Source organism: Castor canadensis, chromosome 6 (assembly GCF_047511655.1).
Source record: "Castor canadensis chromosome 6, mCasCan1.hap1v2, whole genome shotgun sequence".
In the NCBI taxonomy this organism is placed as follows: domain Eukaryota; kingdom Metazoa; phylum Chordata; class Mammalia; order Rodentia; family Castoridae; genus Castor; species Castor canadensis.
Window position 1 is genome coordinate 116,044,228 of NC_133391.1, and position 26,502 is coordinate 116,070,729.

At 42.1% G+C, this 26,502-nt stretch overlaps 1 protein-coding gene and 1 pseudogene across 2 annotated transcripts in view; one reads left to right on the top strand and one right to left on the bottom strand.

The window, feature by feature from the left end:
* Window positions 1-21,305, bottom strand: part of Sv2c (synaptic vesicle glycoprotein 2C) — a 213,768-nt gene extending 192,463 nt beyond the window's left edge. The window contains exons 1-2 of one of the 2 annotated variants that reach the window (XM_074077259.1): window positions 21,063-21,305; window positions 17,095-17,202 (exon numbers count right to left, since the gene is read on the bottom strand). The gene's annotated coding sequence lies outside the window, so the exon portion shown is untranslated. The remainder of the gene's footprint in view (window positions 1-17,094; window positions 17,203-21,062) is intronic. The other variant, XM_074077258.1, reaches the window with a different exon arrangement.
* A 1,061-nt stretch (window positions 21,306-22,366) lies between these two features.
* The window catches only part of LOC141424303 (TAR DNA-binding protein 43 pseudogene), a 28,026-nt pseudogene continuing 23,890 nt past the window's right edge, over window positions 22,367-26,502 (top strand).

Sequence of the window (26,502 nt, forward strand, 5' to 3'; positions counted from 1 at the left end):
TGTGTTCATGAGGGATATTTCTTGTAATGCCTTTGTCTGGTTTTAGTATTAGGTAATAGTGGCCTCAGAAGATGAGATAGAAAGTGTGTTCTCCCTTGCTGTATTCTAGAAAAGTTTCTGTAAGATAGGCATTACTTTATCCTAAATGTTTTGTAGAATAAAGCAGAAAAAATTAAAATTTAATAGTACCAAACTCATAGACTTGTGAGCACTGAATGAGATATTATGTAGATAGTCTAAGTACCTTAACAAAGAGCACCCAGGCATCCAATACATATTTGCTGTTATCACTAGCCTATTACTCTACCTAGTGTAAGTAGTTAGCATATTGCTAGAAAATCATACACCTATCCAGTGAAGCCATGGCCTATCTTTATATGACACAAGCTGACATGTAAACCCATCTATGTTGGCCAGAAGTGATGGTAAAAACGCCGAAGATTAGCCAAGATCAGAAAAAAAAGAATTTAGGTTTCTTTGTAACAATCATTACCCAGTTAAGATACATGGTAAGGGCTCATCAATATTTTAACATTATGCTTCTTGAAATGTTATTTCATAATTATCCCTTAAGTTTATGTATGCTCAAGAAAAATCATGATGCTATTTAGTGATTGAATTAAGAATGAGCTGAGATACAGATGAATAATATCACAAAATGCCTTTTTCTGCCCATCTTGTATTTCGGTACGTATAGAAAGGCATGAGGACTAAATCAAGATGTTTAATAATGAACCAAAGGTGCTGTCATTTTAGAAATACATTAAATAGCATGCTGAATATTTTGCCAGTTTTAATTATGCATTATTACACACTCCATAGGTTTTTCATACATCCATGTATGGTTTTGCAGACAGATACTATAACAGAATGGGGAGGGGGCAGTGAAGCATACCAGGTGCTACAACAAAAAGCACTTGTGTAAATGTCTAATAGAATATTAATGAACCAAACTAATGAAAACCAAAATCTAGCTCTTCCAAAATGTTAAGGCTTCCACTGGATATGAGCGGAGAGGACTTGAGCCGTGGCAGTTCTATGCTGGTGATAATCACAGAAGCACATTGATGACAGCCTGGTAAAACCAGGGTCATGTTTCCTGTTTGATAAATAATGAATATTTATTGAACCTCTCTCAGAAAGCCTGCAAGTAAACCATCTAAGCCAAATGAGTCTCTATAGTGCTCTTTATAGAGAGAGCTCCACAGAATACTCACAGTTCCTTGCTGGATAGACAGAACCTGGATTTTTAAGCCAGACAGACATTGAGCCACTGGCTCAAGCTCTATGACCTTGAGAAGTGCTTTCTGAGATTCAGTGTTCTTACTGCTAAAAGGCTCGTTCATTCACAGCACTGATCAATTGTGCCAGGTTCTGTATTACCTCCGGGGTCCACAAGGGTGAATCCTCAAGAATGCAGACAAGGAAGGAGCAGCCATAGAACAGACTGAGGAGTGTGGCTGCTGGAGAGAAGTGCATCGGCTGCAAGTTGGAAAGGCACTGAAATCGGTCCTGGGAAGACAAAGGATGACTTCCCTAAGGAAACTACCTTCACTCAAATCATGAAAGCTAAATGGGAATTAGCTAAGTGAGCTGTGGGGTGGGGGACGAAATGGAGTGTCTCCAGGCGGGCAGGGAAGCAGATAGCGTGGTGCATCAGAACCTGAGGAAGCTAACTGTAGATCACTGTGAAGAGGAGCCACTAGTGACTTTTACCATGAGAATAGACACAGTGTTCCGTGTTGTACAAAGATCACTCAGGTAAGACAATCAAGTGAAGAACAAAAACCAAAGGCCAGAGATCTAACTCCGAATAAGCTAAGTTGTTTCAACTGAGAGGTGATGGTGACCTGGCTGAAGTTGTGATAAAAACTAAATAGCAAGTGCCCAGCAGCATAGCTGGTACATGCTGTAACCCTGTAAATACTAGTTGCCTTCTTTAGTCTTTCTGTTTCATTGGTTTTTTGGTTACATTTTCTGTTGTTTTGGGGGTTCTTTTGTTGTTTTTGCAGTACTGGGGATTGAACTTTGGGCTTCAACACTCTACCATTTGCTCCACACCCCTCACCCTTTTTTTTATTTTTAAATTTGTTTTTTCACATAAGCTGTCCCAATAATTTTACCCAGCTGGCCATGGACCTGAATCCTCCCACCTCTGCCACCTGAGTAGCTAGGATTATAGTCATGTACCACCACATCCAGCCTGTCCCATTGTTTTAAGAGGAATTTCCAAATGTTTTATCAAAAATTTTTCTTTCATATGTCCAAAGTGAAAATACACATTCTATTTTATCTTTATTTAGGCATCAGATTTCTAATAAATGCTGATGCAAATGCAATTTCATTACAGTGAAATTATTAGTATGAATTTGTTAATTGTAAGGAGTTTGATCACTTATCTTAGCAGAAGCTAAACGCCACAGAAACAAAGGCTTTTCCTTGTTTAAGGTTCTGCCTCCAGCAGCTGGAGCAGTACCTAGAACTTAACAGAGACGTGATAAACACATGCAGGTCAATGGCTTCACAGAAGGAATGCAGAACAAGGTTTCCTCTCTCTGAAGTAAGTAATGGAAAGTGGCCCCTCCTATCTGATATCCCTGCCTCAGTCTCTCCTTGCCCTAAGCCACTGTACCCTGATTTCATATTGGCCTTTCCAAATGTGCAGTTCTGATAATCGTAAGTCCTTCTCACCTCAAGCCCAAATGCAGCACTTGACTTTCCAGGAGTCCCATCCAGCCCTTAGCTCAACTCTACCACTGCCATGTCCTGGTCCTCACATGGCCTCTCTCCTAGGTGAACAGGAACACTTGTCACTACCCACCTGTGCACCCCCATTTACAAAACTCCCTCTTCTTTAACACCCTGCTTCTCCATCTTTGCCTGATAAGACCTACCTGCCCTTCAAGGGACACCTCAAAAGCCAATACCTTGTTTTCATTATGCTTTCTTATTAGCATATGTTAATTTACAAGGGAAGGAGTTTGATTATGACATTTCCATGCCGCATATAAGGCACTTTGATGTATTCACCCCCTTTATTTTCCTTTTCCCCTCCCCACTTCTCCTTCTACATCCCTAATAGTCTTCCTCTAACTTCCATGTCCTTTGTTTATTTGCTTTTTCCTAAATGCCACATATGAGAGAAAACATGCTACACTTGTCTTTGTTGGACTGCTTCATTTCACTAAACCTGATGATCTTTGGTTCTGTCCATTGTCTTACAAATGACGTCATTCTTCTTTATGGCTGAGTAAAACGCCATTGTGTATACAAACCACTCTGCTTTATCTGTTCACATGGTGACACACTTAGGCTGATTCCCTAACTCCATTTTTATGTTTTGGAAGTGAGAAGTTCTCAACTGTGGGTGATGGTTTTTAGATCATACAAATTTTTTATTAGGATATATTCATTATACAAGGGGGATTCATAATGACAATTCCAGTTAGACTTACATAGTACATCAGTTACATCGCCCCCATCGTCTCTCCCCCTCAGCCCCCTCCCCACCCCACTTTAAGCAATTGCAAGAGGTTTCTTTGTTTTATTTCATATAGGTACATGAAGTCCATCAACCATATGCGCTCACCTTAATCACCTTCCTTCACTTGAGGGTCATTTTATACCTCACCCCCACGTCTACCATGGGGGCATGTGGCAGTATTTAGAGATATTTTTGGTTCTGACTATTGCAGGGGAAAATATATAACAGCTGTAGACCAGGGTAGAGACCAGGGTGCTGTAGACATTCTACAATGCACAGACCATCTGGTCTCAGTCAGTCCTAGTGAGGTCGAGAAAGCCTGCCTAAGTCAGTGTCCTACTGCAGCCTTCAGTCCCCCATGGAATGCTGGATGGTGAGCTCCCACTCTTGTCTGAGCCCTCCCACCCAGGACTGTGTCCTTCATGAAATCATAGGCTGTATTCCACCTGATATTTCAATTTTCTAGTCTATTTTCAAGTCTGTTTTCTCTTGTACTGTTAAGAAGAGAATAAAAGGTAGGCATCATTTTTTGTGCATTTACTCTTTAAATACTTAAAGACAGTATTAAGTCATTTGTCTTCTTATCTCCAGATAAACTACCTTATGATTCCATAGGAAGAGTGCCCTTTCAGGTCAATAACTGGTGCTTCATTAGACTAACTATAGTTTTGATGCTAGTTCTCATTACATACCATGAATTTGCATTTATTTCACTTAGCATAGCTGTAGCTTAGGAGCTAATAAACAAAAATAGCTAAGCTTGACCTCCAATTGACTCAAAGGCAACTTTCTGTCCACGAACCAGAACTGAAAAGTAAATGTCATGATTTAACTAAAGCTCCTCCTTTTCCTATTATTCCAATATTTGACAAAGTTAATAAACACTTGCTAATTTTATGGTTAAATGGCATTATAAATGTTTACTAAGCATTTTACAAATAAAATATCATGGACAATTTGCTGATAGGGCTATACATTAGAGAGTAGGCACATTAAAAAAATTCATCAACTCCCTATTTTATTGCATTAGAGGCATAAAAAAATCCAACAGCCTGGGGAATACACACATGCAGGTACATACCAGTTCTTAGAATTAAAATTGGAATTTTAAATGCAAAGTACATGTTGAGATTAAAAAAAAAAAGGAAAACCTGGTATGATCAGAACTGATATAAATCCCTGTCACCATTACCATAAGGGAAGCTGACCTGCTGTGACTATAGGACCAAATGGCCTTCAGGCTGGAGACAAACACAATGTCTGGCCTGAGAAGCTAAGATGCTAGACATCTTGATTCCCAATGCTGTCAGTCAAAGAGACAGGGAAAACTGTGGAGAGTTCTGTACTGTCATATGTCAGCTGGGTCAAAAATCAGCAGTTGGTTATCCGGCAAGGGAGGGAAGAAACTCTTCTAAGCCAAAAGCACAATGTGACCAGAAGACCCTGGGAAGGCATAGTTTCCTGAGTGAAGATGTCATAGCTCATCAGTACCAGCAAGAGGAAACAAGGAACGCACACAGACACACATGCGCACATCCCTCCATCCCTCACCCACACCTACACTCCAGCGAAGGAAAGCACTAACACAGCAAGCAGTAGCCACCATGGAAGTAACTGAACATCACTGGGAGCCTTAGGACTCAGGTCCTCGCTTCACCGCCTTTAATTTTAGATGAAGACAGGTTGTGCTCTGGCTTTAAAATTTCACGATACCTAATTTCAAAATTGTGTAGTGACTAAAAAATGTTTGTCTAATCTGGTAGGTCAGGTATAATATGAACTGTTATTTTCCATCTTATTTGGGAGCCTTATTAAATGGAATTTTATGTTACACTAAATGTCTAACATGGTAATCAACACAGCAACCAATGTGGTAACAATAAGCTAATAATGAGTAATATGGTAACAATAAGCTAATAATATGTAATATGGTAATAATAAGAGAGCAAGTACATCATGTCCCCAGATTGGGACCAAACAAATTAGTTATCCATTGCAAAACATCCCTTTCATCTTGGCCTGGATTCATAAGTCTCACATTTAATTATATTAATCACTGGCTTTTCTCTTCAGGCTTGCTGAGAGGCGGATGTTAACCTTTATGGGGTTTTTTGTTTGATTGTTTGGGGTTTTTTTTGCAATTACTGCCTTTGAATATAATCAAAGCTTCTGTGCACACACATCTGTATCCCAAAAGGGAGCATGGTCATTATGCATTCAGGTTCATAGTAATGAATGTTTGGGAAAACAATTAGCTGTAATGTATTTATCAATAAATGAGGAAGGCTCAGCCCCAACAAAAACAACTCATGCATGTGCAGCTAAAGAATGGGATGTCCTTTTCAATAGTCCAAACCTAGATAAAAAGGCACACAGGGAGGCATCTATTATTGAGTCCTAGGTCACCATTCCAATGTCTTCTGATTTATTCCTTCTGAGTTACTGTAAATCAGTTTCAGTTGATAGGGAAGTACTCATAACCGTGAACTTGTGGATCAAGCTAGGTCACCAAGCTTTCAGTCTATCTTTTGTAAGAGTCTCTTCTGAAGCAATGTAGAGGGCTCCCTCAGCCTCCATACACAGAAAATCCAGGTGGGGGAATCTTACAGTAAATGCTGACAGTCATATCCAAGAATACCAGGATTTAAAAGATAGTGTTAGGAAGAAGCTACCAGATTCCACCAGAGTTGTTGAAGCAACCATCTTTGAACACATCAGGTAATTTGTTCTTTTCCTTTAACTTCCTGCTCTTATTCACCACTAACCAAAAATTAGAGTCACACGGTAAAAACTCAAGGCCTTCGCAGCCAAAGCCTCCAGCACAGCTAGGTTTCAGGTAAGTCTCAGAGCTAAATACTGATGAAGGCTTGTACATTCTCCACAGGCACGCCATGTCTCCAGGCAGGCCCAGCTCACACACCTCCACTTCACAAGCACTGCCAGAGAGAGAATAAGGTGGCAATCGTCACAGAAAAATATGTGTCCCTCCAGACACAATGTTTAGGAGGAAGGGCTGTCTCTGGGTAAGCAGCTGTCCCCTCCCCAAGATACAAGCTTACTACATGGAGTGCTAAAATGATAAAGAACTTAAAGCTGTCCTAGTAATAACACACATTTTATAGTACCTTATTGAATAATATTCAGATAAAACAATCTATCATCACGCATAAGTTTGGGATATCAATATAATACCCCCAAAATAATCAAGGGAAATAGAAGAAAAATAGCAAGTTATCTTTAAAACATGTAAATGTTCCAATGTAACAACCCTCAAATACAAATGAAATCCTGAAGTGTTTGCATCTAAGTACAGAATTACAATAAACACCACCTAGAAAAATACCAGTATCTTATTAGCAACTCAGTATCACACATAGGGTTTGCTACCACTGGTGATGTGATTTTTAAAAACAATGAGTACCACTCAGTAAGATTTTAAACAAAACAAAATACAGTCTTCTCTTGAAGACTGTAAAACTTCACTCCTGGAAAACTTATTGTATGTCAAAATTATCAGACAATACTGTGTTCAGATATGAAACAGAATCCTATTCTAAGCTCAAGTAACTAGAAACAGAATTTTAAAAATCTGAATAGATGTATGGTGGTGCACTAGAAAGTTGTGCAACCCGGGAGACAATGCTCTGTTTACGAGGAACTGTCCTGCACATTGTAGGTCTTTGGTCAATGGAATGTGAGTTGAGTGACCGAGCACCAACTCTGAGTCTAGGCTCAAGAGGCAAATATTAGGACCTTCACAGAAACAGAACAAATAGGAGAGACCCAGTCATAGATAGGGATATAGCTATATTAAAGAGATTTGGTATAAGGAATTAGCTCAGACAATTATGGAGTCTGAGTTCAAACCTAGGATAGCCAGTGCTCTAATTTCAATCTAACTCTGAATCCAAAGGTAGGAGACCAATGGCCCAGCTTGAAGACAGTCATGGAGAGGCAAGAATTCTTTCTTTCTTAGCCTTTTATCCTACTCAGGCCTTCAACAGATTAGACAAGGCCCAACCACATTGGAGAAGGCAATCTGCTTAATTCAGTTTCTGTATTCAAATGGTAATAGACCCAGAAACATTCTCACAGACAACAACCAGGAATAATGTTTAACCAAGTATCTGGGCATGCCATAGCTTAGTCCAGTTCACACATAAAAGGCATCACATGATGCGTTTCTACTCACATCTCACATACTTCTGACCTTTCCATGCACAGAAACGAAGGACTGGGTAACTTATTATTCCCAGGATGAAAGGTCTGAACCCATCCTGCATCTTGGGGCAAACATAGCAAAGCTCAACTAGAACAGGTAGCCCTCAGCCAAATCCACAGATACGTGTGTGTAAAACTAGATCATTGTTGCTTTCAGCCACTAACTTTTGGAGTGGTTGGCCAGGCAACATGATGTGGCAGTAGATGTCTGATATGTCCAATGTGATTTTCTTCCAGCATAGGGAAGGTAAGTGCGGTTAAAAGTAGAGTTTAAAAAGTCAGTTAGAGGGCAGGGCATGGTGCAGATGCAGGTTTTGTTGAGTGTCCTAATTCCACATGCTTCATTGACAACTGATACAGCGGAATAGTGGAAGACAATGAAGCCCAAGCCCCAGAAACAGCTAGTGCACCAACTCAGCTGTATGACAGGAATAATATTTAAGTTGATCGCATGATCAAGTGATCTCTTCTTCTGTTCTCCCAAGAGTTCTTCCTTCCTTGTCTGCATTTAACAGACACAGTCTTAGAAGCACTACAGAATAAAAGCCCAGACAACTTTAGTCCTTTGGTGACTAAATGCACATAAGCAAGTCTGGTCTGTGTCCTGTCCTGTTTCACTGTGGTGAAGCATGAGCAGGGCTGGAAACACCATCTGGATTGTTGAAAATGTTTAAAACTGTGATTCTCTCCTTTTACTCACTTACCCCATCATGGTTTAAGTATAAAGCTCTGTGAAGTTATCTGTTGGGAATAGCCGTAGGGGTGTGGGTGTTTTATTTTTTGAAGAAAGAGGTGGTTTTGTTTGAATTTTATGGGCTCCTTTGTCCTCTTTGGGTGATCTAACTGCAGCTAACTGATTCTTTGAAATATGCTCTGTAGCCCAGTCTAACTAGTTAAATGCTATATGTGGACAAGCTTGATTGTTTGAACAAAATAAGAGCATTAAACAAGCATCACCTCCCTCAGTAACAAAAGTGTGACTTTGCCATCAAGGGTAGATTCTCTATTTCAAAGAATGTGACTGTTTTTTTATGGTTTGTCTGAAAACTTCTATAAATCCTAATGTCTTAGTAACAGGTTTTTTTCATTGCTCTAAAGAAAATAAGAGAACAAAAAATCAAATATATAACTGGTAAAGGACTGGTATCCAAAATATGCAAAAAAAAAAAAAAAACCCAAAACCCTCTTAAAACTCAACAATAAGAAAATAACCCACAATCCCAGTTACATGGGAGGCCACAGAGAGGATGAGGCCATAGTCCAAGACTGGCTCTGGGCAAAACACATGAGATGAGATCCTATCCAAAAAATAACTAAGGCCAAAAAAGAAGCCAGGGGGAGGGCCCTGGGTTCAAGATTCAAATGGCAGAGAGCCTGCCTAGCAAGCTTGAGGCCCTAAGTTCAAACTCCAGTACTGCCAATAAATAAATAAGTAAATAGCCCAATTGAAAAATAGGTAAAAGCTCTAAACAAACACCATCCAAAGAAGACCTACAGATACTGAATAAGCATATGCAAAGATGCCAAGCACCCTGTGTCTTTAGGAAACTATAAATCTAAACAATAAGAAGATAGCATTACTATCTATTAGAAATGGCCGAAAAAAAAAAAAACCCAAATGCTGACTAGGATATAGAGCAATGGGACCTCTCATTCATTGAAGGTAGGAATGCAAAAATGGTTTGCAAGACAGTTTGACAGTTTCTTATAAAACCAAACAGACATTATATGACCTAGCAGCTGTATTCCTTGGTATTTGCTCAAATGAGTTGAAATCGATGTTGACATATATGGCTGAAAAAATAAAAATATTCATAGCAGCTTTACACATGATTCCTAAGATGTGAAAGACCCTAAGATGTCCTTTAAGAGGCAAACAATAAATTGTGGTACACCCATCCAATGGAATTGTTCAGCAATAAAATAAGTGAGATATCAAGCCTTGAAAGACATAGAAGAATTTTAAATGCATGTGTCTAACTTAAAGATGCCAATCTGGAAAAGTTATGTACTATAGGATTCCAACTACATGTCATTCCAGAAAAGACAAAACTACGGAGACCTGGAAAAGATTAATGGTTGCCATGGGTTAGAGGGGAAGTAGAGGGAAATGGGAGAGGAAGGATGAAAAGTGGGCACAAAGTTCTCAGGTAAGAAAACTGTCCTGTATGATGCTCTACTGGTGAATACATGTCATATATTTATCAACACAGAGTAAACCCTAATGTAAACTGTAGATCTTAGTTAAATAGTGAGCTCATTGTAGCAAATATACTGCACTAGTGCAAGAAATGGAACTGGTGAAGGGGGAAGGAAAAGGAGCACTGTACTTTACATTCAATTTTTTACAAACCACAAAAAATAGTCTTAATTTAAAAAAACCCTCAAACTATATCTTTTATTTTACAGAAACATTAACTTAAAATGGATCACAGACCCAATATAAAATTCAAAACTATGAAACTTTTAGAAGAAAACACAGAAGGAAATGTATGTAACCCTGGGTTTGTTGATGAGATTTTTTAAAACATGGCACAAAAAGCATGATCCATGAAAGAAAAAAATGGGTAAGATGGACTACATTAAAATTTAAAATTTTTGTTCATTAAAAACACTGTGATAGTGTAAAAACATCGGCCACAGTGGAAGAAAATACTTATGAAACATATGTCTGATAAAGGACTGGTTTCTAAAATATACAAAGGATGCCTAAAACTCAATGATACTAAATGAACTGAAAAGTAGACAAACATCTCAACCAGACCCCTCACCAGAGAAGATATAGACAAGGTGTGGTATACAGAAAAATGGTTCCTGGAGTTGTATTTATTCCTTGATCCCCAGGACCTATGACTATTTCATTCTATGGCAAAACATACATAGGAATGTTCATCTTAACTTTAATCATAAAAGCCCCAAACTGGAAACAATTCAAATGTCTGTCAATAGGTGAACAGAGAAACAAATTGTGCTTTGTTCACATAATGTATTCACTTAATAATAAAAAATAGTAGACTGGTGATAGACACAAAATAATAAATTTTTATAAAAATACTGTTGGGTGAGAGAGAGAAGACACGGAGTACAAATTATTCAGTTTCCTTTACATGGATTTCAAATATAAGCAAAACTAATCTCTGGTGATAGAAATCAGGACAGTTTCTTTAGGGGAGGAGGGAATGGCAAAAAGGGGTCACAGAGCGTTCTAAGGTAAGGAAAGATTCTTCTGGTTGCACAGATGTGTACCTTCATCAAATTGATCCAACTACGTACTTATCATGTATATTTTAGACTGACATAACTTATAGCATGAGAAATTTCATTAATAAAACAAAATTAAGACTCAGAAGATTCATAGCTTTTAATAGTGTTCAAACTTCAAAACCATTCTGTACACCTAATGAATAGACTAAGGGGTGACGTAATGATCAACATCCTTAAAATAAATACAGGAAGTTCCCTAAGACTGTTTCTTAAAATAGTGATATGAAATAGCAAGACATTAGAAGCAAGTCCAGAAGGAGAAAAATAATCTGATGGAAACCTGAGGTTTTTCAATCTTCATCTAGTGATAAGAATTAAGAATATCACATATAGAAAGAGGGATGAATGGACCCCATAGAGGAGGAATAAGCTAGTTTGTTGCTTTCTGACCCACTGGAATGCATTCAAGTTCAAAGGGTTAGAAGACTAAGGCCTGACTCTACAGTACAGTTAAACACAATCTTGTGAGATTCTAGTCAAGACCTAGAAGTCAAATGATGGAATTGCTTATAAGGGACTTGCAGTCAAAGCTGGTTTGCAACCCAGGCAACCATGTGGGACTGTTTTCTTTGCCTCTACATAAAACCGTGTGGACTGGAAGTTTGGGGTACCTAAAGACAGCATTCTGGGCATAGCCGTATCATTGTCATGTCCCTTGGCAATGGTGAGGCTCTGCCAACTCGTTTCTCAGAGCATGAGATTCAGAGCAGGAGAGAGAGAACTTGTTAGGTGTGTCAAGAGAACTAAATCAGGGTAGTGGAGGGTGGCTATAACCAGAAGAGACATGTAAGAGGTGTCAGGGGCACTAGGAATATTCTGTTTCATGTATGAGTGGTCTTTAAAGAGATGTTTCTGCTTGTAAAAATCAATTTAGCTAAACCCTTATATGTATTTCTCTTTCTACATATTATACTTCAATAAGGGTTTAAAATTAATTTAAAATACTTTCAGCCACTATTTGTCCAGTATAAAGTTGGATCAATTTGATGAATCTGCACAACTTAAAAGAGAATCTCCATTATCTTAGAAAGTTCCCTACCCCTTTTCAGTCATTCCCTCTTCCCCCAGAGAAACTGTCCTGATTTCTATTGTCAGGAGTTACAAAGATTTCCATGCTTTGGCCTCTGCCCTCAAGGTTTAAAAGCCTCTGAATCTAGCAGGAAAACATGCAACAAAACCACAGTGACATGGTCTGAGAAGCACCCCACAGCTGTGGCTGCAAGGAGAGACTGAGAAAAAGGCCCTAGATTTTCAAGCTGAGGCTCAATTAGCACACATTTTCACGGATATATGTGTATTTGTTGGGAGTGGTAAGAAAACAGATAGTCAAAGGAAGGACATTCTAAGCCCATGAGAAGATGAAGAATTTCCAGTCTCCAATTCCATCAAAATGCAGTCATAGTAGAATGAAAAATCTCCCTAAAACAAAATATTCAGAGTATTAACACAGGCTCTTGACAGCTATTGGACACACATGATTTATTAAGGAAAGGGGTGTGGCAGTAAGAGGTGGTCTCCAGCTCTAATAACGTCAGACAGCAGTGAGCTGTCTTTGTTCGAGGGCTGCTGCATTGAATGTTTATTGGTGTGTTCCTTTTTTTATTCAAAATGAAAACATAGTTGTGCATTGCTTACAATGGAAACACGTTCTGAGAAGGGCAGCATTAGCTGTTTTTGTCATTGTGTGAACCTACATAAACTAAGACAGCTATGATGTCACTAGGTGATATAACTTTGTGGGACTATTGTGGCATGTATGCTGTCCTCCACTGACTGAAACTTCAATATCCAGCACGTGACTGTAATTTTATTGAGTAGTAGAGTAATTTATATTGTCATAACTTAGATGACTTTACCTATACTACTGATGAAAAAGTATCCATGAGAAAACCTAAAATATTTAGACATATTTGAGAAATAGTACCATGATGAACCTTAAAATTAATAGTTACACTTTTACCATAGCCTTAGTTATGAAAGTAATATGTGCTTATTGAAGAAAATCAAGCAATTCAGAAATATATAAAGTGAAAAATGTACAATCCTTTCCATTCTACCCCCAAAAGACAAGTTTGGTCTTTTTTATTCCAGACTTTTAAATGTAGCTTAACGTCTTTTCAATACCATGTGTTCTGGTCAATGATTTGCTGTATTTTTAAATATAACATATCTTCAAACTATTTCCAGTGTTAGTGCATGTGGACTCACCTTCTTTGGCTCTATAGCATTTCATGACTGCAATTGATTTGATCAGCCTCTAACGGACACTCAGGTTGTTTCTGATTTTCCACAACTGCAAATAATGATGCAAGGAAATCCTGTAGAGAACCTATTGATTCAGCTCAAGACTCTAATCTCTCCAGCGTGCTTAAAGGGGACAGACTAAGAAGTCTCCTAAGAAAGATCTCATTCCAATTGAAAATAAATTTGGGACCCACTCTCTACTGTCCTAAGACAACAGGCCTGTACCAGAGGGGGCAATTGATTGTGAATATAGGACACTGTATCACTCAAAGTGTCCTCACATCACCCCTATGCATCCATACACTCATCTCTCCAACAACATTAAGAGCTCATGGTACCATCAGCAGATTTTTACCACACAGGGGCCAAGATGTTCTGGGTGGTAAGAGGCAGTATAGCCACAGGAACCCAAGGCAGGGAACAATCACTCCAAGAAATAGTGAGGAATCTTTGAAGCAAGCTGTGGGGTTGGAACAGAGCCAGAGAAATGATTGTGGAGCTATTTCTACCTCCAACCTGACATGGCCAACAAGAAACCGAGGCTGCAGGTTTAATTGGATACTTCAAAAATAATAATCTTTATACTTAAATTACTTTCATGTTCAAAGCAGCCAGTAACATGTTTAATGTGCATTAACTGTGTCCGGTCATGTGTTGAAAATACCTGAGGGCATCCATGAGAATGAGGATGCAGTTATCAGAATGTTACTTAAATCCAAGCATATATAGGCAAAAGAAATAAAGAAAAACTGGCATGCTGAGAACTATTAAAAAGTGACATTAAAGGAGTATATTTTAAAGAGGCTAGACAGAGCTCTAAATGACAAAGTGGGTCACCTTCTCTATCCACAGCCAAGGTACATGGCTGTCCCGTGCTGCAGAGGCTCCCATGCTGCATGACTCTGCTGAGTAATTTAAAGCAAAGAACCAAACATCTCAGATCTTTCTCTTAGGAAAATTTCAACCTGCCACGACCACTATTTATTCTGTGTGAATTTGCAGATGCTGAAGCTCAATGTTGGAGGACATCATGTAAAAATCAAGTTGCTGGCACTCCCAAGTATCCCTCCAGAGGCCCACCTGGAACTTCAAGTTGCACTTACTGAGGAGACACAGGAGCAGAGTAGTGAGGGGGGCAGGGGAGGTGGACAGAAGATCTACTGATGCCACCTAAGAATAGAAGCCCTGAAGACAGGACTTCACAAGCTCCTGATGCTCATCCCAGGTTCTGACACTCTACATGATTGGACAAGGTGTAGAGGAAAAGAATGTTGGACCAGGAGTCTGATGACTTGGTTCAGTTGATTATAAGCCTGGCATATGGGGAAAACCACAAGATCTCTCAGTAATGAAAGGCTCCATCAATTATGAAGATTAAATATGCACGTGCAGTCCACAGATACAGATATAGAGATAGAGATATGTTAGTTTACCAAGAGCAACTACATAATTGTCAGGGCCCCGGGCAAAAGGAAAGTGTGCAGCCTCGTGTTCAAAGAATTTCAAATGCACTAAAGCAAGCCCAGGGTTCTTCTAAAGTCATATGGCCTACGAAGTGCTGTCATTCCAGGGATGGAATCTCCCTGAGAACTGGATCTTTGTAATGCATAAATAAACCCTCCAGAGTCTCAGGAAATATTTGACTGCCTATGGGATTGCTTTATAATAAAAAGGAAGTGGAATCTCCTGCATTAAAAAGGAATTCTTTCCTTTCACAAGATGACATGAGATAAAATATATCTTTTAAACTACAGTGCCTATCTAATGAGTAACATGCTAGTAGCTTTATATATATTTTTCCCTTATGTGATCTTTACACACAGTCCTAAAAAGTGGACCTAAATATCATCTTTTCATAACTGATGAAATCAAGGCCTAGAGGTAAGAAACATTTCCATAATTATACTATTTTTTCCTCACAGGTCATTAAGTCACTTAATATTTATTGAGTTCCTACTGTGCCTCAGGTACTATTTTAGACACTAGGAACAAAAATCCAAGGTGAAACAACTGTCTCCAATCCTGTCTGTGACCTCCTAGAATTCAGTGAGGATAGACTACTATTAACAAAAGAATCAGATTTCTTATTTTAAAAAAGGAAATGGCAAAATTAATAGTCTTTATGAATAAGGCTACCTGATTTAGCAAACAAACATCCAGGATTCCCAGATAAACTTAAATTTCAGATAAACAATAATGTTTTGGTATAAGTAGTTACAGTTGAATGATGATGACTCCCCCAAATTCATATTTTGGAATTTAATCCCCAAAGTGACAATATCAAGAGATGGGGCCTTCTGGGAAGTGATTAAGGTAGAGGGACTTCACCCTCATGAACGTGGTCAGTGCCTTATAAAAGAAGTGGAAGGGAGCTGCCTTGTCCCTTCCAATATTTGAGGACTTCTGTGAGGAGCAAGCCTTCACGAGACACGGTATCTGCTGGCTCCTCAATCTTGGACTTGCCAGTCTCCGGGAAGAAATTTTTCTATTGTCTATAAATTCTATTGTCTATAAATTCCTCACCCACTGTATCGTGTTGTGGCAACCTGAAAGGACTGAGACAGTGTCCCATGCAGCATTTGGAACATACTTATGCTTAAAATACTTTATCATTTACCTGAAGAGAGTCCTACGTTCCCTCTGATAACTTTATTGGTAAGGAAGAGTGTGCTGTTCTAGGAGAGGGGATTTTAACCCCTAACAGAGCTTTGGAGGTTTCTCCAGAGAGGAAAAACTGAGCAGAGATCTGAAGAAAATAAGTGCTTAAGATAGTGGAGGTAAGTTGGGCAGGTTGCACAAGATTGATGGTATACAAGTGGCTTGGGGATTAGGCAAAATGAGCAGGGGCCAGGTCACATCCAGGGCTTTGAAAGCCAGTCTAAGGTTTTCATCATTCATCCCACTAGACCGACTGGACATTAAAATGTTCCTTCTATCTATACCCTTTTCTTCTTTGACACCTTCTACATGATTATCTTCCCTATCTCATCCACTCCTTCTGTGATTTTTACCAAAGAAGTTACTCATCTTTAAGTCTGTCTTTGCCAGCTAGACTGTGACTCTTTTGAGGGTTTCCAGCAGATGCTCAATAAACACTAAACAGAACAACATAAGTTAGAAAGTCATGTGTTCTGGGCTGTCACAGTTAATCTTGCTTATCAACTTGATTGGATTGAGAAATGCCTCAGAGATTGGTGAAGCACACCTCTGGAGGTGTTTGTGGGGGTACTTCTAGAGACAACTAGCTCATGACGGTTCTGCCTAATGACTGTATCGTATGATGGTGTTATTGGGAAGTGGGGAAAGGTGGGAGGTGGGGCACAGTTGGAAGAAGTAGGTCACTGGGGTTGTGTGCTTAGGGGCAAAATCTTGCCCTTGTCCTTTTCTGGATTCCCTCTCTCTCTGCTTCCTGTCCTCAATGAGGTGAAGAATGCCTTCTCCATAGATTCCTGTCACCATGACTTTCTGCCCATGCACACAGAGCCAAGTGACCATGGATTGAACCCTCTGGAACTATGAGCCAAAATAAATCTTTCCTTGCTTAAGTTGTTTATGTCAGGTATTTGGCCACAGTGATAATAAAAGTAACACATGAGGTCTGCCATATAGTCTAGTACTAGTTCAAGTGCTCCTATGCAGGTCTGGTCCCTAATGATGACATCCACACTGTGGGGGAGCTTGATAAAGGCTGGGCCCAACCATGGAACCACTGACTTGAGTATCTAGGACGGGGCTCAGAAACCTCCACCTGGACCAGCTTACTAGGAAAGTACAATACACACGACTATTTGAGAACCTCTGTTCTTTTTGGCTATTGTGGGATTCTAATTCATAGGCTTTTCAGCTAGTAATAAATGATAAGGGAAAACACTTGGGCTCACCTGTCATAAATCACACTGTACTCTTGACTTGCCAGAAGAGTCAAGGTTGTTTGAAGGCTGAAACCCATTGTTACAGTGTCTGGTCTTGATCTTAATATTACATACTGTCTATTGGGAAGAGATACAAGAAGCATGATATGCATTAGATAGCCAACAGAAAACTTATAAAATGTCATGCAAATTGACCTATCTGCTTTATATTATGCTGAAATTATTATTTTTCAGACTTGGCTTTTAAAAATGCTTTAATTTGTAAAATCTAACATTTTATGAATTTTTCAAGTTTTGAAATTGCTTTAATTGGAAATTAGACTATTCATATTGCTAATGTCATAATACAAAATCTAGTAAACCATTTACTCTTCAAAAACAGAACCTATTGCTCCATGTAAAATTTAAATATGAGTTACTATGAGTTAATATAAATACTATGAGTTAATAAAAATAATAAAATGTTACTATGAGTTAAATAAAAATATACTTCTTATATTCTATTTATGAACAAAGTTCAAATTTAAACTAGAACTCATTATATACTTCTCTATTTCCTGGAGTGAAAGAATGTTAGAATCCAGTCCATCTCCGTCCATTTATTCTAGATTGTTCATTCTTCCCAACAGTGGAAGCCATCATGATATGCAATTACTACTGTCTGGTCCTAATTACAAGGGAGAGTTTGTGATAAAACTCATGGTGTCTTTATAGTACATTAAGATATATTTCTAGCAAGAATTAAATTAGTAATTTCATCCATTGTGAATCTCCCCATTCAATCTACTGCAACATTTTACACTGGTTGCTCAGTTGTGAAGAAACCCAGGAGAAGTGGGGGGAGGGAAGCAAAGCAAATATAAAAACAGCTTAGTAATGTATCAAAATTGCATACAGCTGGAGGCTGCCTCTCCCATGCTTACAAACAGACCTAATCTAAATGACAAGTCTGTGTTTAAATGGACAACAATAAGCAGATATGACTCTGTGAGCCTGTATCAGACAGAAATCTCAGCGACACAAAACCAAGATGCACACTAGGGAACTTCAGTTTTTCCCCTGATACAGCTGTGTAGAATAAAAAGGGCATTCCCATTTTCACTAGTCACCAAAAATCTACCGTTATGGAGGGCAAGATAAGTAAGAGTGTGACATTTTGCCAAATCAGATGTTTTTATTCATAAAACATGTCATCAACAAATTTATGTAAGAATAACAGCTAACATTCCTAATTATAAGAAATGAATTTTTCTGGTCTTTGTGATCATGTGATATATCACACATTATGATGACTTTTTGATAATCTTGAGCCTGAAAACTGCAAGGTGTTCTCTGAAGTATCTTTCACACTTAAAGGATATGATAGGAGTAATACTAAGCTGAATTTTTACCTAAAAGCTCTCAGCTGTTCTGTTGCACAGACCAGGAAAGCTACTTTCACTGTCTGTGGGTTATGAAAAATAAATTTGATTTCTTTACTACATAACCAAAAGCACTCCAGTGTGACCCAGACATCTTTCTTTCCCCTCTCCAGATAGCAGCTAATGGCATTTGATTTTATATTAGATGTTAGGAAAGATCTATTGTCTGCATTTGTTGACATTGAAAGCCAGATTTCATTTCAAAGGAACAGTGCAGGGAAAAGTCATTATAATTTTTTTAAAGATAAAAATGTTTTCTTTTTCTTGAAGGGACTTTCATAATATTTTCCATTCATAGAGAATTTGTATTTCTAAAGCTCTCTGAGATCTCTTTGGTCCTCAACACAACTCTGTAAGGTAAAAAGAGCTTTTTCCTTCTTCCATATTTCTTAACTGTGGAGGATGGACAGGAGGGTACCTGCTAAGGTGGCACAACTTGACATCTGGAGAAATGGGAAGCAGGATCTTTGTGTCTGAGTTCCTTGTTACCTGCTCTCTCCCTTCCTTCCTCCTTTCCCACCCCATCCCCTTTCATTCCTTTTGCCACACATACTGCAGATTTAGGCTCATTCAGTAAAGACAGTAGAAAAGTCCTTCATAAAGTGGTCTTTATGGGAGGAGGGATAGGTTTTTAAATTTTTCTACCAGGGAATACAGTATTAGTGTGTTTAACACGCATTGGGGGGGGCGGTTATAAAAGAAGTATGTGGCATGACGTTTTGTTACTCAATCTCAAACTCCACTTAGAGGCCAAGCCTCTGCCAAAACCCCTGAATCAGAGTGAGTAGGAATGGATCGGCACTACAGAACCTCACAAACCTCAATGGCAAAGCGTTCACATGAAAACTTGCCAGGAGCACGCGGCCCTTCAGAACCTGCCATTGCAAAACAAGTGAACTCATGAAGATCAATGCCATCATCGTCCTCAGGATTAAGGACACGAATTAAACTGAAACTACTTTTTAGCGCTGTCGATCAGCTAAGTATGAAGGAAGCGTGTCCAGCGAGAGAGAGACCAACAGGGCATCCCTGTCATGGTGCCTTAAAAGATACCCAGTCTCTTCAGTCCCCGGGGGAGCCCTGGTCGCTGCAGCACGCCTTCCAGGCACTGCGGCGCACTGCGGAGCCGCTTTCCAGCCCGCAGTCCGGGTCCTGCGGGGCTTTCCCTGCAGCCCCGCGCCGCCTGCTGCTCCCGCAGCAGTTCGCCCCTCCCGGGACCCCACCCCACGCAATACCCCTCCCCCCGGGTCGCTGATGTCCTCTGGGGTGCATCGCCAGCCATCCATCACCAGAGCCTTTTGACGCACACACGCGCGCTTCCAGACGGAGACTGTCACCTACCCCCTCCCTCCACCCACGCCCCCCTCTTGTGGGTCTCCATTTGCATCACTGGCACACGTAGTGGGTGACGCGAGCGCCCCCCTGCTCGGGCCGTCCAGGCAGTACCTCCAGCCCGGGTGACTCAGCTCCTCCCCCTCCGCCTCCTCGCGTAGCCACTGAAGTCCCCGCACGCCTACAGAGATGCTCTGGGTTGTGCATCTTCCGCGGGGTGCGGGCTGCTCCAAGGCAAGTTCATCCCCGTATTCCGCAGTCCTCCTGGGCCCAGCCAGAACCGGTCTCTCTAAGGCACTGGAGAGAAGTATCCCAGGTTCTAGAGCCCTGGAGCAGGGGGCAAAGCCCACCAAGAGAAGATGTCAGATGGGCTGGTTTGTCGCCTCCACTTCCCCCACCGCCACCTTAAGTCCAGCTCGGTAGCCTGTAGACCGGGGCCGGTCCCTCTCCCCGCCGGGCTTCCCACTCCTTGGTCTACTTTGCTGCGCTCGGCGCACGGTAGGCGCTCAGTGGAGTTGTGTGCCATGAGGGTGTAGCGTCGGAAGCACAGGCTCTTACAAAGAGCCACAGCCCCGCAGGTGTCCCTGCTTTCCCCTTCTAGTGCTTGGGTGTAGACACTACAGGCAGGCTTCGGGGATTGATGGGGAAAAGTCTGAAATTTTACGTTGTTTCTTTGGGGCTTCCGCAGCGTCTACTGCGGCTTCCTCTGCTCGCCCGCCACCCGCGCGTATGCAGAGGGATCCCCCGCCGAAAAGTTGAGCCCAAGGCTGCGGGGAGGGCCACTGGTGGGGAAACGAACGGTGCCTCGGGGATGCTTGTTTTGAACCAGCCTTCCCTTGCCCGTCGAGCCCTCCAAGTAAAGAGTGGGTAGATCCCTGCAGACGCAGCCACCGCATCGGGGCTGCTCCCCACGGCTTCCCCTGGGAATTCCAGATAAAGTGCGCCCCCTGAACCTACCCGTAGGGAACCCGGGCGCGCGCTGCGGAGAGAGGGGCGGTCACTCCATCTGCTTTACACCGATTTTCCGGGTCCCACCACAACAAAGGCTCCCGAGCCGCAGCCCTAGGCACCTGCAGCCGGTTTTCTGGGGCCAGACGGGGCAAAGTTGCGCTTCTCCCAGGATACAAAAAGTTCCCGAGGCTGCAACACCCGGCTTCCCGATCAGGAAGGGAAATTTAGCAGGACGCGAAGTCTCACCACCGCGGCAGGAGACCCTTTACTCACCGCTTCCGTCAGGGACCCCTGCCCCGAATGGTGACAGCACCGCAGCCGTCGTTGCGCGGGCGCCGTTCGGGCTCGGTTCCCGGGGCCGCCTCCGTCTGCCACTCTCTCCTGCAGCGCGCGGAGTGGTGACTCCTCCGAGAGTGTCAGCGGCGAGAGGAGGGGCGGGAAAGTGGCTCCCGGCTCGCACGCTGCCGTCCTCCGCCTCCGCCCGCCTCCTCCCCCCGGTGCTGCAGTGCCGGGCGGCGGCGTGGCGAGAGTACAAGCGATGCGCAGGGAGGGAGTCACGGCGCGCGGGGGAGGAGGGCGCCGCGCACGACTCCGCGGACTCGGGGAAGTCGCCGCGCCGAGGCGGGGCGGGACCCGGTAGAGGTGGGGTGGCAGGACCACCTCCAAGTGACAGATACTTTTGGAGAAGTCAGGCTTCCGACTTTGCAGCAGGGGAAAAGAGGGAGGTGCTGGTCCTGAATTAGTCATCGAGTGTGACTGTGCGTTGCGCACTTGGCGTCGCCCCGGGTCAGGTGCAGCAAGATGCAAGGGAGTTTTGACTGCTGGACCCGGCTAGTACCACCGCAGAGAGGGTTTGCCGCCCATTTCCGGGCCTGGGCAGACTTGGTAACTTTGACTTGGTTTCAGGAAGTCACTAGGCAGAACTACGTGGACGACTCTCCCCACTCCCAGCCCCCACGCTGGCATTACAAGTCCAGAGAAAACTTGGGGCGCGGCGGGAGCACACGGAAACTTCTCTGGGGTCTTTCCAATACAGGTAGGGCCATGGAGCCGGGAAACATTGGAAATGGCCCCTTGCGGGGAAACTACTGAATAGTTAAAAAAAAAAAAAAAGGAGGAGGAAAGAAAAGAAGGGGGGGGGTAAGAGAAAGCCACGAGAAGCCTGTCTTCTCATCAACGTACTAAAGACGCAACTTGAGCCTCACCATTCCAAACCGCTGGGGCCGGACGACGAAAACACCCGCTCGAGGCCACACCCAGGCCTCCCGAGGAGGCACGGGAGGGCGTGGTCCGTACCGCACCACCCCCCCAACCCCGGCCTCCCCAAGCCCGCCGCCCACTCCGCCTCCCGGAAGCAGCCGGGCATCTCCACGTCCCTGACCCTGTGGGATGGGAGGCGTCCACACAGGCGTGTGCCTTCCCCGCAATCATTACTCTTGGAGTGGTGACCCGAAGTGAGACAAAGCGCGGCGCCAGTGAGGGCTGCAGAGCGGTGGGTGGGACTCGCGCGGAGTCCCCCGGCGAATGCGGTCCCGCGGTGTAAATACGTCTGCAAGACTGAATAGATGGGTGGACGCATGGCCGTGGGGATGTGCACAGAAGCGTTTTTTTTGAAATGTACTGGCGAAGGAGAGCCATCATGGCTTCTCCGGAATGCAGCCCCCTACCCAGAGAAGCTGGTGGGGACGACCTGGACCGCCCAGGATCGTGTTGTAACTCCAGCTTGCTAGCTTGGCTTGTTGCCATTGTGCAGGACGCTGTGGAGAGAAGAAAATGGAGCAAGCCCTTAGCCTCTCTCCCTCTGCAGTTCAGGCATCCTGGGATACTCGCACCCTTTGGAACCTCTTGTTTTGGTGAAAGGTTTTGGTGTTTGTCACCCCCTATGGTGTTGCCAGGTGGTCAGAGGACATGAAAATTGGTGCCCATGCTCGTTTGCAACTCTGTGGATCCTTCTTCATGTGAATTCCTATTTAATTAGCTTAAATAATTATTTAGACTAAAATGCTCGTGGTGTTTCCATGTAAAGGAAGATATATCCCCATAAGAATGCCTATGAATTTAATATTGCAAAGAAAATGTGAAATTTTAAAAAATTGTACATGTTATCCGGACTCAACACATATTATATATAAAATTTTTACCTCTGTACCTCAAAATATGCTGGTAGTTCATTCAGTTCCCAAAGGGATACCCTCTTGAGGACATACCCTCAAATGTCACAGAATAATGTATTACTCTACCAAGTGACAAGTTTAGAAAACCATGAAATCCATCTTTAAAATGATCAACATAATCTATACTTTGCTCTCTTAATATTTTTCTAGCTCTGAACTTCCATGTCTTTTTTTTTTCTTTTTGAGAAAGGATCTCCCTATGTAACCTAGGCCTCAAACTCCTACACAATCCTTCTGCCTAAGCCTTCCAAGTGCTGGGATTACAGGCATGCACCATCATGTCCAGGTTGGATTTTCATGTCTTGATGCATTTGAAGAGAAAAACTCCAATAGGAAAATCCCTGATCATGTGTTTGAAGAAATGTCTAGCTTAAGGCCAAGCTGAATTGGAAAGGGTATTTGAAAACTGTGTCTTTGAGGCAAACACTTTTTCATTATGATGGTGGACTTGCCCTCCAAAGCAGCTATGATTGCTCCTGGTATACCCCTTACCTCAGGTCTCCTGGATCTAACACTCAACAGTATTATTCCATATCTTCATTGTAAGAAAATATTTTCTCTCTTCTAAAAACACTTGTCTTATAGGAACTGATGAAGGTAACAATGGGTATCTGTCCCCACAAAATCTAAGTGCTCTTAAGTTGCTACCCTCCTACAAACCAGGAATTTCATTCCAGTATAGTGTCTTTTTGTAAAATCATCCTGATGAGCACCAAAGAACTGCTTTCTGATCTTTAAAGTATGTTTGTTTGTTGGCAGTATTGGAGATTGAACTCAAGGCTTTGCTCTTGCTAGGCAAGAGCTCAGCCTCTTGAGCCATGCCCCCACCTCTTTATGCCATACTTATTTTTCAGATGGGAGTCCCATACTTTTCCCCTCAATAGGCCTCAGAATGTGATTCTCCTATCTCCATCTCTCGTGAACTGGGATCAAAGGCATGAGACAGCACACCCAGACCTCCAAAGTGGTTTTGATTAAAAAAAGTAATAATTTATACTAAGTACAAATGATGTGGTTATTAAAATTTGTCAGATACACAAGAAGCACCTGCCTAGCACACAGTGAGCATTGAGTAAATGTTAGTCACATGTCCCCTTTCAATAGAACAAGGTTTTCCAAAGGCTGCTCTGTGGAGTGTTAGCCCTGTAAGATGCTCTGTCAGCTCAGAGTAACACCTGCCTACTACTCCACAACAGGTATCCAGAGAGATCTAGACTTGGATCAAGTCCACACCACTCCAGTTCTCTTCACTTCTGCCAGCAGCAGTCAATAACAAGGTGCTCCCAACACTCACTGCTTCCCCAACACTGCACATCTTGAGCCTCCAATGCTCATCTCATTGAGCACTTAATGTTTACTCACAACAGTTACCCCAAGAAGCCCTGGAACTGCGAGTTCATATCACATCTCTACACTTTAATATTCCTAAGACTCACTGCACCCTGTGGTCTGTCTCTTTCTTCCTATCTGGCTCCTGAAACCCTTTGCCTGTGCCTTCTAGAATTTACAGTCTGCCATTAGCAAAATGTCCTATGTGCTCAACCCTTCACCTCCTTGTTCTAATGGAAGCTTGGTTTGCCCCCAAAAGTGATGCTCTCCCATAGCCCTCTCAAGTAATGGCTGTTTGCTCCCTGGCTCTTACATCACTGTGTTTAAAGGTAAGAAGGTGGTATCTTTTGTTCCTCATTGCTGTTTCCCAAACATTCTTCACCCCTTCTCCCCAGAACCTCACCTCATCACATTACTTCACTCACTCTTAAACGTTGCTGCAAGCTCAGACCTTCATGTTACTCCATACCTTTCCTGACAATTTTAGTCCCTGACTCAGGTCTCTCTCTCAACACTAACTCTTCCTATATCCTTAGCAACTTACTGTACACAAAGATATTCATTCCAACCAGTCGCAACCTTAAACCGGGACAAAAAAGGACCTATCTCCCTCTACTTCTCTCCCCTCCCCCAGTGCCTGAGGTCCTGTGCTTTAGAGCAGCTTCCTCAAGAGAGTTTCAGGTCCCCTGCTGCCAATCAGTTTCCTTTAGTGCTTAAGCCCAGATCCTCCTGGGCCTCCTCCCTACAGCTGCCCTCCGGTGCACTCTTCAGCATCCTCCACCCCCAAACTCATTGTAGCATTGACCAAATGCCCAAAGCAGCTGGCTGCAGGGCTCCCTCCCATAGGGTCATTGTTTAGAGGGACAGGTGGGTTGCTCTGCTGGCTGGTGTCCCCTTTCCTTCCTAAAGCTGTTGAAGGATTGGCCACTAGAAGGCTGCCAGCACAGTGAGTTTGAGTAACTCATATTGTCTTCAAAGACACCCCTTATCTCCCACCTCTCCACTCTTCTCTTACATAATGCTTCTAAAAATTAATTTCCTTGAACCAAGATCCAAACGCACCCAATGTGCGCCATACTTTGCCTTTGGTTGATGTGTCTCATATCTCTTTTCACCAACTGGTTCATCTCCTCTTTTTCACCCCTTGCAAGTTACGTTTGTTGCAGAAAGCATTTGCCTGGTAGAGTTTTCTACAGCCTGGTTGGGGCTGATTGTGTTTTTGTTATGCTGCTTAAGTGCTCTGCTGCCCCTGAATTTCCTACAGTCCAGAAAATAGATCTAGAGGCTTATCAGAGTTAGGTTTTTTTTTTCAACAAAACCACTGCATAAATGTCAACATGTCCTTCCATTAGGAGGCATGTGTTGTCTCTTCTTGTGATGGAATAATATCAACAGTTATTGATATTATTGCTCTTGATCTACTCTTTCATTCATATTTTGCTAAATGGTAAAATTCTTTTTGTGGAGTTTAGTGGAATTTGAACTTAAGCCTCACATTTGCTAGGCAGGTGTTTTACTACTTGAGTCATGTGCCCCTAGCTTTTTTTTTTTTTTTTTTTTTTTGGCTTTAGTTACTTTTCAAATAGATTCTCAGGCTTTATGCCCTGGGCTAACCTCAGACCATGATCCTTTCTATGCCTCCCCCATAGCTGCAATTACAAATGTGTACCACCATGCCTAGTTTGTTTGTTGAGATGAGGTCTTCTTGCTAACTTTTTGCTTGGGGTGATCTCAAACTATGATCCTCCTGATCTCTGGCCCCCGCTGGGATTATAAGTGGTGTGTCACCATGTCTGATCTAAGTGTAAGATTCTAATACTTCTTGAAACTCGTATCTTCTTATCCTTTCAAAAGATGCTTGAAAGAAATATGGTAGTATAACCTTTTGAGAGTTTGAAGAATAAAAGGCAAAATCCAGGACTGTACAAGTTATCAACCTAATAAGGGAATCACTACCCACCTTCCACCACAAACAGACTTAGTCAGCATTTTGTCACTAGAACAAAATGCCTGATATAACCAACTTATAAAGGTAAAATGTTTTATTGTGGTTCACAGTTTTGGAAGTTCCAGTCCATGATCAATTAGCCCTTTTGCTTTGGACCTGTAGCAACACAGCACATCATGGTAGGAGTACATAGCAGAAAACCACTCACCTCATCACAAGCCAGCAAAAAGAGAATAAGGAAGGGGCCAGGGTTTTACAATTC